This window comes from Leptonychotes weddellii, chromosome 1 (assembly GCF_054177405.1).
Source record: "Leptonychotes weddellii isolate Sample4059 chromosome 1, ASM5417740v2, whole genome shotgun sequence".
Lineage (NCBI taxonomy): Eukaryota > Metazoa > Chordata > Mammalia > Carnivora > Phocidae > Leptonychotes > Leptonychotes weddellii.
Genome location: NC_138369.1, coordinates 43,656,543 through 43,675,137, shown reverse-complemented (window position 1 = coordinate 43,675,137; position 18,595 = coordinate 43,656,543). Strand labels below are relative to the sequence as shown.

The window sequence follows — 18,595 nt, the reverse complement described above, 5'->3', positions numbered from 1 at the left end:
TTAGTAGCAAAATTATGAATTCATAGATTCTTTTTTTTTTTTAAAGATTTATTTATTTGACAGAGACATAGCGAGAGAGGGAACACAAGCAGGGGGGGTGGGAGAGGGAGAAGCAGGCTTCCCGCCCAGCAGGGCGCCCGATGTGGGGCTCTATCCCAGGACCCTGAGACCATGACCCGAGCCAAAGGCAGATGCTTAAAGACTGAGCCACCCAGGCGTCCCTCACAGATTATTTCTTTATAAGAAAACCAGCACATTCATAGGTGGGCTTTGTGGTGGTCTGCTGTTTGGGCCAGTAGATCAAAGGGGGGGGGCAACCTTTTCAGGCTGAAGAAGAACAAAATAAGTCTCCTATCTTTCTCTCTTAGGAACCAAATGCTAGGGTATCTGTAGTTCTTAATCTTTTCTTTGGAAGACAGATGACCAATTTTGTGAAAATCTGATTAAGACTATGAACCTTTTCCTTAGAAAAACAAAACTTGAGGTCAAAATTCTAGGGATTCATAGGCCTCTGGCTCTATACACTTTCCTGAACTGCAGCCACTTTAATAAAGAAAGCCTATAACTGACTGAATGGCAAGCTGTGGGTGACTGAAAGAGGCCTATTAACTTTTTTTTTAATATCAGGGAAGCCAGAACTTACAATCACTGTCGTAAGGGATAGCCAATTAAAACCCATCCATTTCCTTTCTCTATCCAGATCCAGGAGCCCCATCCAATTCTGGCAGAGGATCCTAAAGAAAAAAAGGTCAAAACTACAGAAAAGTAGCAATACCCAATGTTCAGAGGAAAGGGCAGATTATACTAGTGGAGACAGAAGGCTCCTTAAGTAAAATAGGTAATATAGTATAACGAAAAGATCTTGGAATCATGAGGACTTGACTCATCCTGTTACTAGCTGTGTGATCACTGATTTAATTCGTTCATTGTAAACGACTCCATTGCACTATTTTGAGAATTAAGTGAGATGGCATTCATTAGAGAACCTAGCAAGATACCCGGCACATTGTAGGTACCTACCACTTTTGATATGTAGGGTTACACTATTAAAGAAGTAAACAGGAGCCATTTTGTGGCTCCCAAGGCCACGACAGTATAAAATGATAGAGAGGAAGCCACAGTTTGAGTCTTATTAGTAACTTGCCAAGTCCACCAACAGTAAGATTTGCTAATAGTCACTGAGTAAACTCAAAATATCCCATCAGTTTTCTTAGAGAAAGCGTGACTGTTTTTTTTTTTTTTTTTTTTAAGTAGGCTCCATGCCCAGTGTGGAGACCAACACGAGGCGTGAACTCACGACCCTGAGATCGAGACCTAAGCTAAGAGTCGGACGCTTAACCAACTGAGCCACCCAAGCGCCCAGAGAAATCTTGACTCTTTGACATTAACCTAATATACATAAGGTATCTTTTCAGAAATTCAACCATCTCATAAAATGAAATCTATTGTATACTGAACATACTGTTAATTTACCCAATTGTTCCCTCAATCTTCCTCTCGGGAATGATTTCCAGAATCTGTAGACTTCTTTAAAACATTATTATATCCTTTTAGTACAAAGTCATTATATGTCTACGTAACTATTCTATTCTTCTGTTGACTGGAAATATCATGTGATAGTCACAAGAGGAATGGGGCTCAGAGGGCTAGTAATACTACTGGGGAGAGATGAAACATCTGAGTGTGTTTACTAAGTCAGCTTTACCAAGACCCACAACCACCAAGTCTACAGATACTTTTATTTTAAACTGTAAAAGATTTTATTGTGAAAAATTTCAAACAAGTATAAAAGTAAAGTTTTATAAATAACATCCTTTCTTCATCACTGTTTCAATAATTACCAACTCTTAATCTTGTTTCATCTATTACCTCTCCTCCGTTCTAAAGCAAACACCAGCAATGTATCATTTCATCTATATTTCAGCATGTATCTCTGAAAGGTAGATTCTTTTAAAAAAGAAAACGTGTGCATTTTAGTTCCTGTTTTGTTTTCGGGGGGAAGGAAGAAAATAACTTTAGCCCATCATTTTGTCCTTTCCTAGAACTCCCATTCCTCTTTCTATCTTAAAATATTGTCAGCCAATCTGAATTCATTTTGGCACTCCTCAATCACTCTAATCCTGAAATATTTAAAAAACACTTTTTGGTGTTTTTTGAAAGGAACACTTTCAAACTCATTTGCGAGGCTAGCATTACCCTGATACCAAAGCAAGACCACCACAAGCCAATATCCCTGATGAACACAGATGCAAAATCCTCAACAGAATATTCACAAACTGAATTCAACAGTACATTAAAGGATTATACACCATGATTAAGATTTATTTCTGGGATACAAGGATGGTTCAACTATCCAAATCAATAAATGTGATACACCACATCAACAAAGTGAAGAATAAAAATAATATGATCATTTCTATAGATGCACTTGACAAAATTTAATATCCTTTCATGATAAAAAGAACTCTCAACAAATTAGGTGCAGATGAAATGTACCTCAACATAATGAAGGCCATACAGGACAAGCCTGCAGCTAACATCACAGTCAACAGTGAAAAGCTGAAAGCTTTTCCTTTAAGATCAGGAACAAGACAAAGATGTCTACTCTTGTCACTTTTATTTAAAATAGCACTGGGAAGTCCTAACCAGAGTAATTAGACAAGAAAAAGAAATAAAAGGCATCCAAATAAAAAAAGAAGTAAAATTGTCTGTTTGCAGATGACATGGTATCCTATCTAGAAAACCCTTAAGATTCCACCAAAAATCTGTTAATAAATAAATAACAGCTGTAAACGTATAAACAAGCTGCAGGATACAAAATCAGTACAAAGATCAGTTGTTCTATGCACTAACAAACTCCTGGAAAGAGAAACTAGGAAAACAATCCCAATTGCAATAGCATCAAATTAATTAATTAATTTAGCAATAAATTTAACCACCGAAGTAAAAGATCCGTATAATGAAAACTATAAAACACTGATGAAAGAAATTGAAGACACAAATGAATGGAAAAATAGTCCATGCTCATAGATTGGAAGAATCAATACTTTTAAAATGTCCATACTATCCAAAGTGATCTACAGATTCAATGCAATACCTTTCAAAATTCCAATGGCATTTTTCACAGTAATAGAAAAAAAAAAAATCCCGAAATTCCTTCTATGGAACCACAAAAGACTCTGAATAGCCAAAACAGTCTTGAAAAAGAACAACAAAGCTGGAGGCAGCATAATTCTGGACTTGAAACTATGTGACAAAGTTGTAGTTATCAAAAAGTACGGTATTGGCATAAAAGCAGACACATTCATCAATGGAACAGAAATGAGAGCCCAGAAATAAGTCCATATATATATAGGCAACTAATTTTCAGCAAAGGCACCGAGAATATACAATGGGGAAAGGACAGTTTCTTCAATAAGTGGCGCTGGGAAAACTGAAAATCCATATGCAAAAGAATGAAACTAGACCCCTATCCTATACCATACACAGAAATCAACTCAAAATGCATTAAACTTGAATCTAAGATCTAAAACTGTGTAACTCCTAGAAGAAAACATAGAGCGCAGGATTCTTGTCATTGATCTCGTCAATGATTTTGGGATTCGACACTGAAAACAAGGACAACAAAATAAAAAATAAACAAGTAGGATTACATCAAACTAAAACCTTCTGCACGGAAAAGGAAACCATCAACAAAATAAGAAGGCAACCTATGGAATGAGAGAAAATATTTGCAAACCAAGTATCTGATAAGGGGTTGGTAACAAAAATACATAAGAAACTCACACAACTCCCCCTGCCCAAAATCTTTACAACTCAATAGCACAAAAAAACCAACCAATCAACTAAACCCAATTAAAAAATGGGCAAAGGACCTGAATAGACATTTTCCCAAATACGACCTAAAAATGGCCAACAGCTCCTTGAAAAGGTGCTCAACATCACTTATCATCAAGGAAATGCAATTCAGAACCATGAGATATCACCTCACACCTTTTAGGATGGCTATTATCAAACAAGAGATAACAAAAGCTGGTGAGGATGCAGGAAAAAGGGAACCCTTGTACACTGTCGGTGGGAATGTAAGCTGGTACAGTCATTATGGAAAATAGTATGGAGGTTCCTCAAGAAATTAAAAATAGAACTACCATATGATCCAGCAATCCCATTTCTGGGAATACAGCCAAAGGAAACAAAATCACTATCTTGAAGAGATACCTGTGCTCCCATGTTCACAGCAGCATTATTCACAAAAGCCATGGTATGGAAAAAACCTAAGGGTCTGTCAAAGGATGAATGAATTAAAAAATATGATACTTATCTATTTACTACAGTGGAATATTACTCAGCCATAAAAAAGAAGGAAATCCTGTTATTTGTGACGACATGAATAAACGCAGGGAGCATTATGCTTCGTGAAATAAGCCAGACAGAGAAAGAAAAATACTGCATAGCATCACTTACATGTGGATTTGTTAAAAAAAAAAGAAAAAAAGAAGAAGAAATTGAACTCATTGAATCAGAGTAGAATGGTGGGTGTCAGACTGGGGTGTAGGAGAAATGGGGAGAGATTGGTAAAAGGGTACAAACTTCCAGTTATAGAGATGAATAAGGTCTGAGGATCTAATATAGATATTAGATAATGTAGTCAAACAGTGACCACAGTTGACAGTACTATATTGCAAAGTTGAAATTTGCTAAGAGATCAAAACTTAAAGTTTCTCACCACCCCCCAAAAAGGGGGGGTACATATGTGAGGGATCAATGTGTTAATTAACTCAACTGTTGGAATCCTCTCACAATGTAGAATTATGTGTATCAAATCATCATGTTGTATACAATATAGTACAATTTTATTTGTTGATTATATCTCAATAAAGATTAAAAACACAACATACACAATCCTAAACAGCAGAATTTATGAGCAATCTGCTGGTACACAGCTTTATCTGAAAAGGTAAAATGTATCTTGAAATTCTAAAGGTAAAAAATTCCTTTAATTCTGGTCAGCATATGTGCCACTAAAGCCACTTCAAACAAAACAGTATCTACTAATGTCTGAAAAGGACCTTGAATCCTGAAAACCTTTGTTTCTTTAAAGCTCCCTTTTCTAGTATAAATTTCTTTGTGTGATATTTATAATTTTTTTTTTTTTAAGATTTTATTTATTTATTTGAGACAGAGAGAATGAGAGACAGAGAGCATGAGAGGGAGGAGGGTCAGAGGGAGAAGCAGACTCCCTGCTGAGCAGGGAGCCCGATGCGGGACTCGATCCCGGGACTCCAGGATCATGACCTGAGCCGAAGGCAGTCGCTTAACCAACTGAGCCACCCAGGTGCCCCAATGTGATATTTATATTATAAATACCAGTACGTTTGTCAAGTCAGAAGTCTCAAACAAACAGTTAATTCTTTGCATATAACCAATGGAATCATGAAAATTAGGTGCTCTATTACAGCATGAAAGCATTGCTTATCCCAAGGTGAAGATAAAGTTTACAGAATCGATCAAATATTCGTAACAATAACAACTCCCAAAGTAAAAGCTAACATTTATTGGATGCTTATTTTATACAAACCACGGTTTCTTCAATCACTTTACATGCATTAGCTCATGAAATGCCCACAACAACTTTATGAGTAATGTACTACTCCTATTTAGCTAGAGAAACTCACCAAGTTAAGAATCTTGTCCAAGGCTAAAAGCAAGAAAACAGCAAACCAGATTCTGAACCTTGGTCTATCCAATTTTAGAACCTTCATACTTTTAATCACTATTGCTTTACCATTTGACATATCCTGATTTAGTATTTTTTAGCCTATAAGTATATTATAATGTGACACACATTGCTGAAATATGATAATGTTACTTCTTTTAGGTATTATAGTTCAAAAGGATAAAATAGCGTTCACATTCGACAGGTTTATGATTTTAAAAGATTTAATATTTAAGACTTATAAAATCAAATAATTTGAATTTTAAATGACAACGTTGAAGAGTGGATAACATCCTTTCTAAGATACTATATATTTTTAGGTCTAAGAGGGAACCATTCAAAGAATGTTAATTGATCAGCTTTCTACTACAAGTAGCACCAGTGTCCCAAGTGGTAGCCCGGTTTAAGTACTCGAAATCATCAGAGACAAATGGAAAATGATCTAGCATTTCAAGAGAGATCATTTTTACTAGAGAAAGGAAGTTTCTTATCTTGAATTATATATATTAAGGCAAGAAATTCTGGTTCCTAGAAGAACAGAAAAGTCCACGATCCTCCTCCATGGACTAAAAATAATTATTAGTTACTGAAAAATCTAGAAGCATATAGGTTTAGTAAATTAAGTGATTTTTGTGTTATAATAGAAATACTATGACAAAATCACTTTAAATATTCACGATGAATCTGTCAAGTCTTACATATAGGGACAGGAAGAGAACAGGGTGGAAAAGACTGTAAGCCAGATTTCCCTGACTACATGCAGATTTGTACACTTCACTTAGTAATGCTATTTTATGTAATAATAAAACAAAAGTAATCCCTGAAAAATCTGAGATTTAGTTGAAACAAACTAACCACATTGTGTATCAAGTTGGTGGCATAGCCACCTAGAAAAAAATTATTCCAAGTGACTTTAAAACATTTGATGGTATATCCTTAGAGGGATATATCCTTAAAAAAAAAAAAAAAAGTATATATAAACAAACTCACTTTCTAGTGATCATATTGTTTGAGTGTTCTAAAACTGTTTTGTGTGCAATGTGGGACAAAGCAAAGAGTAATGGCACTGGTGTTAGTGGAAACTGGGATTTGGGGAATGGGGAAAAGAAGTTAGACTTATATAAAAAATTATGTAGTATTGAATTCCAAATAAAAGTTACCAAATACCAACAACTGGTCCTGTTCATTGAAAAGATCTAGAAACAAGGACCAACCCAAGAGCAATGAACACTCCTAGCACCCACACTGTGGTCTCTAGGTACCATTCCCCCCAAAAGAAACCAGTGTGTTGCAGAAATGAGTAATTCCAGGTTTGGGCAGGAAATGTACAAAATGATCCTGGAACATCCTGTCATACTAGAAGGGAACCAATCACAAAAATAAGCCAGGAAACAACTGAGAATGAGTAAAAAGGGCTTAAAAGACAACAGCCAAATGTGGGACAATTTGAATGTCAAAAATAATAACTGCAAGGGGCTGAAACATATCAAACATATTTCAGACCATAAGTACACAATAATAACACTTCACTGATCACCTATGGAGGCTGCTAGGTTACCAACCCATTATTTTGAAAACTGTTAAGGGGGAAAAAACAAACACTGATCTTGCCTTTTGCATTCAAAATGTACCAAAGGATAACCAAATATACAAGAGGGAGTACTAGAGAAAATAAATGAGGTAGTGATAAAATATCACCACTTTGCAACCATAAAGGAAATAATGGATCTAGGCCCATTGTTCTCAATGTGTGGTTTGAGAACTGCTGAAGTTCCTAAGATTCTTTCAGGGGTATGTGCAGTCTTTGTCTTTTCAATTACTTATCAATGTGAGGCCAGCTTTTCTTCAGTCTTCAACCAAAACAACTTATCACAACAAATTAAATGCAGAAGCAGCTGTGAGAAAGCAGCTGTCTTCTATTAAGCCAGAAACTGAAGAGATTTGCAAAGATGTAAAACAATGCCACTTTTAAAAAATTTTGGAAATATATTCTTTTTTTGTTTTTTCATAAAAGTAATGTCATTTATTTTAGCAGGATTTGTTACCATTATTTTAAAATTAGTTGATAATTAAAAATTTTTCTGTTTCAATTTCTAATCTGGTAAATCTCGATATAATCCTTGAATCTCTTTGGGGCTTTCAGTATTTAGGAGCATTAAGTTTAAGAATGGCTGAACCACGTGATGAATACCAACAGTAGCTTAACATCACATAGGTAGATATTATGTAACTTTTTAAAAAAAAGATTTATTTGAGAGAGAAAGAGCAAAGAGACTGCCAGAGGGAGAATTTGAGAGCGAGCGCACTTGAGCAGGAAGAGAGAAGAGAGAATCCTCGAGCTGACTCCCTGCTGAGCTCAGAGCCCCATGCACCCGGCTCAATCCCAGGACACTGAGAGATCATGACCTGAGCCCAAATCAAGAGTTGACACTTCACTGAGCCACCCAGGTGTCCCTATGTTATGTAACTCCTAATGGAAGTACACAGTACTATTATAAAGTATACTTACAATCCATCTAATAACTAATTTACATGAAATATGGACGGGGTGGTCATCTAATAGAACATGTTAAATGACACCATGGAGATGCAACCTCCAACATCCAAAGAGTAGGAACTCTTTACACAATGGTAAATTTAACAAGTATATTACATATAAAAAAGAGAGAGAATCTATGAACTAGAAAGACAAATTTATCAAACCAATGCAATGTACAGACCTTATCCCTATCAAATGGAATGATTTATTTTTTTAAAAGATTTATTTATTCATTTGAGGGGCACCTGGGTGGCTCAGTCATTAAGCATCTGCCTTTGGCTCAGGTCATGATCCCAGGGTCCTGGGATCGAGCCCCGCATCAGGATCCCTGCTCCGCAGGAAGCCTGCTTCTCCCTCTCCCCCTGCTTGTGTTCCCTCTCTTGCTGTTTCTCTGTCAAATAAATAAAAATTTAAAAATCTTTAAAAAAAAAAAGATTTATTTATTCATTTGAGAGGGGGGAGCCTACAAACTGGGGGGGGAGGAGCAGAGGGAGAGCAGACTCCCCACCGAGCAGGGAGCCCAATGTGGGGCTTGATCCCAGGACTGTGAGATCACGACCTGAGCCGAAGGCAGATGCTTAACCGATTGAGCCACCCAGGCACCCCCAAATGGAATGGTTTAAATAAAAGCCAAAAGGAATCCATTTTTCTTTTCCCTCTATTTTATTGTATTTGTAATTATCAAATCTGTATATATCCCCTCTCTCACCAACAACTAAAAGGAAAAGAAAGGTGTTCCAAGAACTGCTCAGGTGGAAACAGGGGTTCAGACAGGCCAACAGATAAATGCTAGCAGAGAGGAGAATCAAAGAGCTATATAAAAGAAAATTGGGTTGCTATGTAGTCAAGAAAAGTTCCACGATCCTCTATAATTAGGGCAAGCATATAATTTATGGTCCAAACTGGGACATTTTTGAGAGTGAAAGGGGGGCTATTACTAATTATGTGGTAGGCATAAACCAGGACTGTGAAGGGAAATCGAGACATACACTCTATCTATAAAAGTTTAAATTTATTTTTTTACTGTTTTCACAAAAGATATTCAACTCAGTCCTCTGAGTAATGATTTTCCAAAGAAACACATTCCTAATATTATAAAGTTCAGAAAAACTAAAGTAGTCTATAAAATTTTTTTCCCTCTTTCTTACCTGGCATATAGTTACTTCATAAAGTGGGATGTCTGTGTCTCTTCTTGTTGCTCAGTTTATTCTACAAGCTTCAAGCCATTCCTTTTCATACCAACTATCCATGACAAACTATGGAGGGAAAAGTTACACTTACTCAAGAGCTTTGCTTCTCTTAAAATACAGGTCTTCCCATGGGCCTCCACATGGCCGGCTAAGACTTCTACTCAGTTGATGAAGAGATACCTTATTCCCAGTAACACTTCAAATCTTAGTGACCTAGGAGTTAAGTTAGGAAGAGGTAAAAACATCTGGGTCAGGTCAACCAGCCGAGGCTCCAAAGTAAGAGCCTTGGGGTTGGCATTATTACCTACTTGTTTTGTTCTAAGTAGTTTGGCTATGGTAAATTCAAAGCTCCATAAGTGATGCTAGCCTAATTTTCTTTTGGGGATTTTTAGTAAATATCTGGTTTTACTATTGCTTATATAATGAGCCACCAATAATATGACTACCCATTTAACCTGTATTTTATGCCATTCATAGGTTTTCAAATATTGGGTAAACTTTTTCAATAAAAATAGCCTAAATATGAAAATATGTAACAATATGAAACAATTTTAGTCTCATTCTAAAACATGCACTGACACCATGTCAACCTACCCTTATTTTGTTCTATTACTAGGCTATGACATTAAAGTTCTAATTGCCATAAATAAAACTAAGTATGTCCGGCGAGAACAAAAATAATTAAAAAGAGACTTCAAAAATTTGGACTTGCTTCTACATTTTCCTCAGACCTTCCTGTTATTTATTTATTTGTCATTTCACTTAATAGTTTTCAGGCTGTGGGCATAAAGACATTTAATTTGTATGGCCACAGTAATTTGCACCATAGAAACTGAGAAAATAAAAATGTATGCATTCATACAACAATCTAATGCTACATTCGGCATGCAATCAATCATACTGCCCTGAAAGCCCTTTTTTCTTTGTTCTATTTTAGGAAATTAAACTCTTTTGTCTTTAGAACTAAAATAAAGTTTTAAAAAGTGCCCTTTAGATTCTAACCCAAACTTTATCATAATAAACATTTATTTTTTAAGTAACCTCTTCCTTTCTGTCTGGTTTCTCATACAAAACAAGTCAACTCTCAACAGCCTAAGGAAAATGTAACATAAATGCAGAGGCAGTCTAATTGCCAACAGGTCCTTCCATTTAAAACCTTCCTTGGATACTGGGAATGCCCTAACAGTTGCTTATTAACTAGAAATCATCCTCCTTCACAAAGATGTGAGAGCACAAATTGTATGTGTTGTGGCATGCACTGAGGTTGGCAGAAAGAAATAGAATTTTCCAACATAGGCCAAAGATTGTAAGAGGGCAGGAATAAAAAACCATGGAGACCAGGGGGGGGAGGGGGAACACGACCACAACAACCTCCTACAAAATGACAAACAATGGGTGCAAATATCAAACAATGAGATCCATATGGACATATGTTAAAATTAACATGTTAACATTACAAAATATGCTAACATGATACGAGAACATCCTAACCAGATCATAATTTCTAAGAGTTATGAAATAATCCCTTACTATACTCAGCAGTACACACAACTTATTAGATTACTGGGTTTTATTTGACTCTTCATATTTCAGGAGTGGGGAGAAGAAAATAGCATCAGAAGACAATATAAATGATAAAAATAAAATTTCTTGTTTGGGGTGGTGATATGGGAAAGAGAAGACTTGAAGAAAATAAATTATGCAGCTTGAAGAAAGAACCTGAAAGGATGAAAAATTTGTATGCAAACAATTAATTTCACCTCCACTAAGGTAAAGAGACAAACATATATAAAGGTTTAACTTTTTAACCTTATTTTAGTCATAGGTCTATGTTAACACAAATAATTAATTCCCAATAAAACTGCAAACATTATCCACAGAAGAGATTTCTCCCTTTCTTCAAGTTAATACTCGAGGTGGCATCTGGTGGTAATAATGATTGTGTGAACAGCCAATGAAAATTAAGTATGCTTAAAAACATTTTTTTTTCCCCTGTAAGGCTAAGAATCTGAAATGGTTTATTAAGTGGAAGATACTGAAGTTATAAAATCTCTTTCACTACTGACTTAAAGACAAATTAACTTTGTATTTAAATACATATAAACAAAGCCACAACCTAACCATAATAAAAAAATCCTATGAGCCCATACAATTTTCCCTCTTTGTCCTAGTTTCTTTTTTGCTGGGGAGAGCCGTTGTGGGATAATAATAGCAGGAAATAAGGTGGAGCAGCTGCACAGGCAAGATGAGGTACAGTGCTGTGTTTCACCTCCATTCTCGTCTACTGCTGGTGAGGTCTCACTGGAACTCAAATTAGCTGTTTCGGGAACCAAAGCAGTTATCAAAACCTCTGGGATCAAAATTTGCCCCTCCCCCCATCCCAAACCTTTTAGGGCCTCTGGCAAGATTCAGGTAATAGTAGCAGAAGAACCCAAGATGAAGAGATTTCTAGTTATTTGGGAAGAGGAGTGTGTGTGTACATGCACATGTGTGTGAGAGGATGTTTACTCTAATGCTAGCAATGTTGTGCATGTAGAGAAAACGATGTGGAATGGAGGCCAGGTTTTGAACTAGATGGCTTCTATTTTAGTGCCACAAATCTATGGAAATAATCGACGTGAGCGAATTATAAAGAGAAGAAATGAGTACCCTAAATTTTTATGGTAATATAAAATATAGCTCACTGAACTTCATGTTGTTGCTATTTCACTAATAAAAAAACCTTCTAACTAATGGCAATAATAATTAGTCTCTCAAATTTCCCTTTTCAGGTCAAAACATTATATCATTACTGCAAAAACCATTACACATAACAATATAATGATAAGTGGGTAATACATGTATCCTTTTACAGAGGGAAATGACACAAAACGATCAGGTTTGCTTAATATTAGAATGTGCATTAAAGACCATTTTTTCTAGTTATTCTGTTAAGTTAAAACATCTCTTCTTTGCTAAGAGTCACAAGGTCCAAAACCATGAGCAAAAGTTAGCATTCCAGTTCCCTTTACCATCTCCTGCACAGTTTGGATAGAAGGCAAAGCTTTAACATTGTAATACAGGTGGTACCTCAATGCAAGTTAACAGATATACTCTTGGAAAACTGAGTTCAAACCAATTATCTCCAAAAATCAAATTCTCTTAAAGTATATTAAGCATTTAAAAGAACCTTAGCATATACTTCTTTATAAAAGAATCTTTTTAAATACAAATAACTGCTATTTAATTTGTAATGTGAATGCACTTCTTTTATACATATTTTTTTAAAGGAACTGGCATACATGTACTTTTTGACATTTTATTTTAAAGATTTTATTTATTTATTTGACAGAGAGAGAGAGAGAGAGAGAGAGGGAACACAAGGAGGGGGAGTGGGAGAGGGAACAGCAGACTTCCTGCTGAGCAGGGAGCCTGATGGCGATGCGGGGCTCGATCCCAGGACCCTGGGATCATGACCTGAGCCAAAGGCAGATGCCTAACGACTGAGCCACCCAGGCGCCCCTTGACTTTTATTTTAAAAGTAACTAAAAATAGGGGCGCCTGGATGGCTCAGTCAGTGGAGCATGCACTCTTGATCTCAGGGTTGTGGGTTCCAGCCCCACCATGGGTGCAGATTACTTAAAAATAAAATCTTAAAAAAATAAATAAATAAAACTAACTAAAAATACTATTTAGGACACTGACTGATTTAACATTTTAACGAAAACTTCAAAAAGGGGCCAAACTTTGAAATATTTCATTGTGATTTTGCTTAAAGGGCCAGGTAACTGACAAATCTCTTCCAACTCCATGATTCATATTATTCTAGTAAGCTAGATGCAACCACCCCACTTTCTGCTGGGAGCTGAGTACAAATGTATCAAACTAGGTTGTGCCTAACCTAAAAAGGGGGGAGGGCACCTTGGGAGTAATTTCCAGGGAATATCAAGTTCTCCAGAAAGTAGGGATGAGACAAGTAAGTAGCCTTTTTTCAGTTAGCATTTTATATGATGGCAATCCAACACACATATCCTGCAGGGTGTTCTTCATATTACTGGTCTAAAACTGGAGCTAACAGGGGCACCTGGCTGGCTTGTAGGTAGAGCATGTGACTCTTGATCTTGGGGTTGTGAGTTCAAGACCCACGCTGGGTGTAGAGATTAAACAAAATCTTAAAAAATAAAACAAAATAAAATTGGAGCTAACAGTATGCAACTCTTTCACAAAGCTAAACAAATTATTCTACCTATTCTGGCCTAATCCCAATCTAAATAATATATATATTGAAACATAAAAGTTTTATGCAGATAAAATATTCTTTTCCATTTCTTAATGAGAATTCAGCTGTCAGATGCTCTAGAACTGGTTTCCTCAGGAGGTGACTTGTATTTAGGAGGGTGGAGGGCATAGGATTTGTTTTCTTTTAACCTATACAAAGCTTTAGTTTTTTATTTTTCTTTGGAGGAGGCAATGGGTCCCTACCCTATTATATTCAGGGATATACTAAATTTGGGGTTAAGAGTATATAGTTGGCACAAATTCAATGCTCGATTGGGAACTATAAATGATTTCTTTAATTGTATGCCAAACTGAATAATCTCCCAGGGAAAAGAACCTCCTCCTCCTGCCTTTCCTACCTCTTGCCCCTCCCCCAGCAACACTGCCTCCCCGCTGTGTAAAGAGCCCTTTGTCCTGCCCCGCACTTATCTAGCTGTTTGGCCATATTGACAGGCCAACTAAAAGCATAATAAGGGAGTCAGTCTGACATAAGCAGCTGGCAATTTGAAACAAAAATCTTCCTTTTCTACTCAGACCAAATCCTGCTGCAGAAGTCTCAGGCTCCTCCCATGCTTCCATCTATTTTTCAAATAGAGCAGCAAGGAATTCGTCATTCTCCCTTGATTAGGTAGCACATCAAAAACTTGAATCCCCAGACAGAAACAAATTCTTACAAATTCCTATATCCACTGCTTATTTTATGATTCATAACATAGGCCAAAGAGTATCCCCAGGTCTGGGTGTATATACATAACCAACATAGCTAAGGAAATGATTCTTACTACTTCAATTTGCCATCTAAACTCCGAAAATTCTCAGACTACAAGACAGAAAAGCACAGAAGAGAAAGAGGTTAGACCAAACCAACACTCATATACATAAAGCAAAACTCGCTAATAGTCTTAGTGTTTTAACAATACGAAGATCCTATTCCAATAAGCAAAAAATTCCTTTTCCTTGTGTTTATATCAAAGATACTTAATGTGACCCTTACATCTCTCCCTGAGGTATTCAGCAAACAAAATCAATTATGATGGAAAAACTGAGTGAGACAGGATGGGATTACATATTCCTTGTTCAGTGAAGGTTCCTATAAAGTAGGCTGAGATTTAGCGTCATTGTTTCTTTATCATCTCTCATGGTTTCCTTCATAAAGTGTTAAGAGCTTTTTCTAAAGTGATGCTTTCTAACAGCAACCCCCCCCCATTACTGGATATCAATTTAGAACTGAATATACAATAGGATACTTTTCATAAGACTCTAAATGATTTAATAAAATGTATATTGATAAATGAAAGAAATGGTATTCTATCTTTCATGAATTTCTCTGAATCTTTACCACAAGAGAGATTAATTGCTACAGCAAGTGAAAGGTTCAAAGTGCCATTTCATCACATATTTTGGAATTTTGGGCAGTAAGGAATGGTACCAATTCTTGTCTATCACAGATGCGTTACACAAAATAAGTGTGCGTCTGAAAGGGTTTTTACCCAAGTAGATTCCACAGCCAGCATGGAGCCCAATGCGAACGCGGGGCTTGAACTCACGACCCTGAGATCCAGACCTGAGCTGGTATCAATCAAATAGGAAGCTTAAGCGACTGAGCCACCCAAGCACTCCTGAGAGAATGTTTTTAATCAAATTATAAATAACTACCAGTTGTATTACTAAATACACATTATCTTACACATTTTACAGAGTTCAGAGTAAGTTTTGTCTTAAAGAAAATATCCTTATCAGTAAGTTTTAGTTTTCAATACCTGGAAGTTTTTTGATAAGTAAAATTCACTGCTAAGCCTTTTAGTTTCAGACTGAGCTGACAAATCACCACAGCTGAACCAGAAATTAGAAGAAAATTTTATTCTAGATCATAATCCAATTTTCAATAATAAGATGTATCCGATGATTGTTGTTAACTATGGCCTCATGTTTCATTAAGTTATTTCAACACGAAGAGGATAAGGCAAGAGCGGTTGTCTGCACATCTCCATTTTGCACTATATTATTTTCCTGTCCAAAAGCAAAAAATGAGACGTCAACCCTCCACTAGAAAGGCCAGAATAAGTTCAGAAAGTATTTAAGTTCCTAGACACAAAACAGGATCAGAAGATACAAAAATTTTCAAGCATACTGGTTAAATAAATCCTATGAAAAGGGCCTCTATGATCTTTCAGAAAATGATTACATCAAGATCAAAGGGTTCCAAACAACAGAAAATACAAGTGAAAAAGCAATTATTTTATCAGGTAACTTTCATATTATGTAATAACTTAAAAAGATATTTATATTTACATCTAAGCTATGTTAAACAGCGAGTACGAGTGAAACCATCTTTATTTGATATGGCACCTTTTATATGTAATACTAATAAGAATAGAACCACCTAAAATATTATTCATTAAAGGTTCTATTTCATTAGTCTATTTGTATCACTGAGAAACAATGCAAGCCACATTTGTGAATGACAAAACTCATTTCCATTCTATTTGGTTCCCTGCCACAAATGTCAGAGTCAGATTACACATTATAGATGATTGTGGGATTTAAGTACATTTACATGAAACTGAAAATATCAAAATTCTGGGGGAAAAAAATAGGATGCAAAAGTCTTGGAGGGGTAGGGGGAAGAAAACACATTGACATCTGTTAGATACTATGTAAGTGGTGGTATATTTGGGTGGTGGTTTTCCTTCAAGTACTTCCATATTCAACAAACTGTTCTGCCTAATCAAAGATCTGCCTAATGTGCAAGAGCTGTGGGGGAAGGGTAGACCACATAAGGGGCTCAGAGGCTATCTTTTCAAGTATCCTGTACTCTAGACTTACTTGATTTCTGAATATTCCTTCTGGTCCATCCTTTATTTCAAATGGATCATGGCCAAACATACATCCTTGTGATCTTACAAGACTACATCCAACACATATATAATGAATCAATTTTATAGGTCAAACGCCAAAGAAATCATATAATCGAGAAAAGTCTATAGTAATACAGAAATAAAAAAAATACTTCGGAGATTTATATTTAGAAATCATTCCAAAAAGAGTTCTTTTTAGAGTTTACAATTCCAAATGTAGTAATATGTTTAGCAAAACATCTATTCAATAAGGTAAATGTGGCCTAAAAACTGGAGAGAAGGAAGGAGGCACACAAACAACAAAATATCAAAATTAATTCAATAATTAAAGGGATGGAGGAAACCTGTCAGTTGCAGAAAAAAGAACTGATTTTTCCCATTCTGGTTCTCTGGAAGATCCTTAAATTCTTATTACTTTGGTTTTAAATGGATTGAAAAATTAAGACTCTAACAGAACTTTCAGACCTATCCAAGCACAAATCCTCAGATAAAAACTGAAAATCTGCCCCCCAAAAACAAAAACCAAACAAGTCTTTAACTGTGATCCATTTTCCAGATGCTGATATCCTTAAATGGGTAGAAGGTTATGAATTGCTAACTCTCATCTCCCCACCAATAAAATGCAAACCAGCTCAGCAGTCAAAATTCCCAGGAAAGCAAGGTTTCTTCTTAGTCCTGAAGCAGCCATCGCCTAAGTGCAGCTCCCTGCAGCCAACAGCATTAATGGACGCTGCACTGCTGTCCTTCCCTGGAGACAGCAGCCAGCACTACTCAAGCTTCTCACGTAGCAACCAGAGCTCCAAAGCCAGCAGCTGCTGCTGCCTTGTATACTCACCCCTGTGATCCAACCCAAAGGAACAACCTTCTCCTTACCCCACCCCCACTCCTTACACACTCTTTTTTCTTTTTTTTGGACCAGTGCTCCATGCCAGAAGGGCTGGAATTATGCTTTTAGAAACAAACAATCCTAAGGTCACCCTTTTAGTTTTAAACTAAGACCTTTTACTAAAAAAATCAAAATTCACCAAATAAATTCCAAATATCCATTTTTAAATTAAGCCAGCAATTTAGGAGTGAAGATTAAGTTTTCATCTTTAAAAGGCTGATTTTCAAAACACTCTTTATAGTCAAATTTAAATTTGCAGCTACAGACAGAGCCTTGTGTCTTGTCTTATCAAAGGACATAATTCATTTTTCTATACATAATGACAGTGTGAGTAACCCTTGAAGACTCTAATCCCATAACGGGCCAGAATTTGGGGCTATAGAAGAAAACTAATGACCCTCCTGAGAAAACTGGAAGAAATCCAATAAAAAAAAATCTCCTGTGTCCTCCAAGAGGCCCAGAAACCTCTGATTAAGTGAATATTCTTGCTTTACTCCTAGCTCACATCCACATTCCACACATCTAAAATTACCATTTACAACTTTTCTCTTAGAATGACCTAAAAACATTAATGACATAAAATTAACCATCAAGAAATTTTCCCAAATAAGATACACATTCTCCTGAAAATCTCTAAACACTCAACTCAGCTGGATCCTCCCCAATCAAAAGTATAGCTATGTAACATCTGCCCAACAACAACAAAAAATGTAAATATGACCTTGATCACAAATATGTCATTTAAAAGCAACTTGTTTAGTCAAGTTATAAAGGAAATTAGCAGAGAACCTGGGGACTCTTTCAGTACTATGACCACGGAGAAAACTGGAGAAATGAACTAAAGTACAGACAAAGCCCAATGGAACCCTGAGCTCTGGGTAAGAAATGAGTTACTGGTGAACACATTGCACAAGTAACATGAGAAAGCAGAAAATGCAGGTCATCCACGCACCCCTGACCCAGACCAGCAGAGCTGGCTGCAGCATCAGTATCCAAGGGAAAGACCAGTTATTCCTACGAAGTGAGACCAGCAAAGGCGCTCTATAGAATAAATTAGCATAGAAGGGGCTTTCCCAACAGTTCAACTTTCCCTCTCACGCGATTCACCTACTTATAAAACCAGAGCTTTTTCTTACCACCATTCACCTC

The 18,595-nt window shown here is 36.3% G+C and overlaps 1 protein-coding gene across 21 annotated transcripts in view; it reads right to left on the bottom strand.

Annotated features, from left to right (window-relative positions):
* The window catches only part of SETD5 (SET domain containing 5), an 88,168-nt gene that overhangs the window by 68,733 nt on the left and 840 nt on the right, over window positions 1-18,595 (bottom strand). The window contains exon 2 of one of the 21 annotated variants that reach the window (XM_081821426.1): window positions 9,404-9,511. The exons of 19 other annotated variants lie outside the window; for them this stretch is intronic. The gene's annotated coding sequence lies outside the window, so the exon portion shown is untranslated. Of the gene's footprint in view, window positions 1-9,403; window positions 11,204-18,595 lie in introns of those variants that run through there. One more of the 21 variants, XM_081821416.1, reaches the window with a different exon arrangement.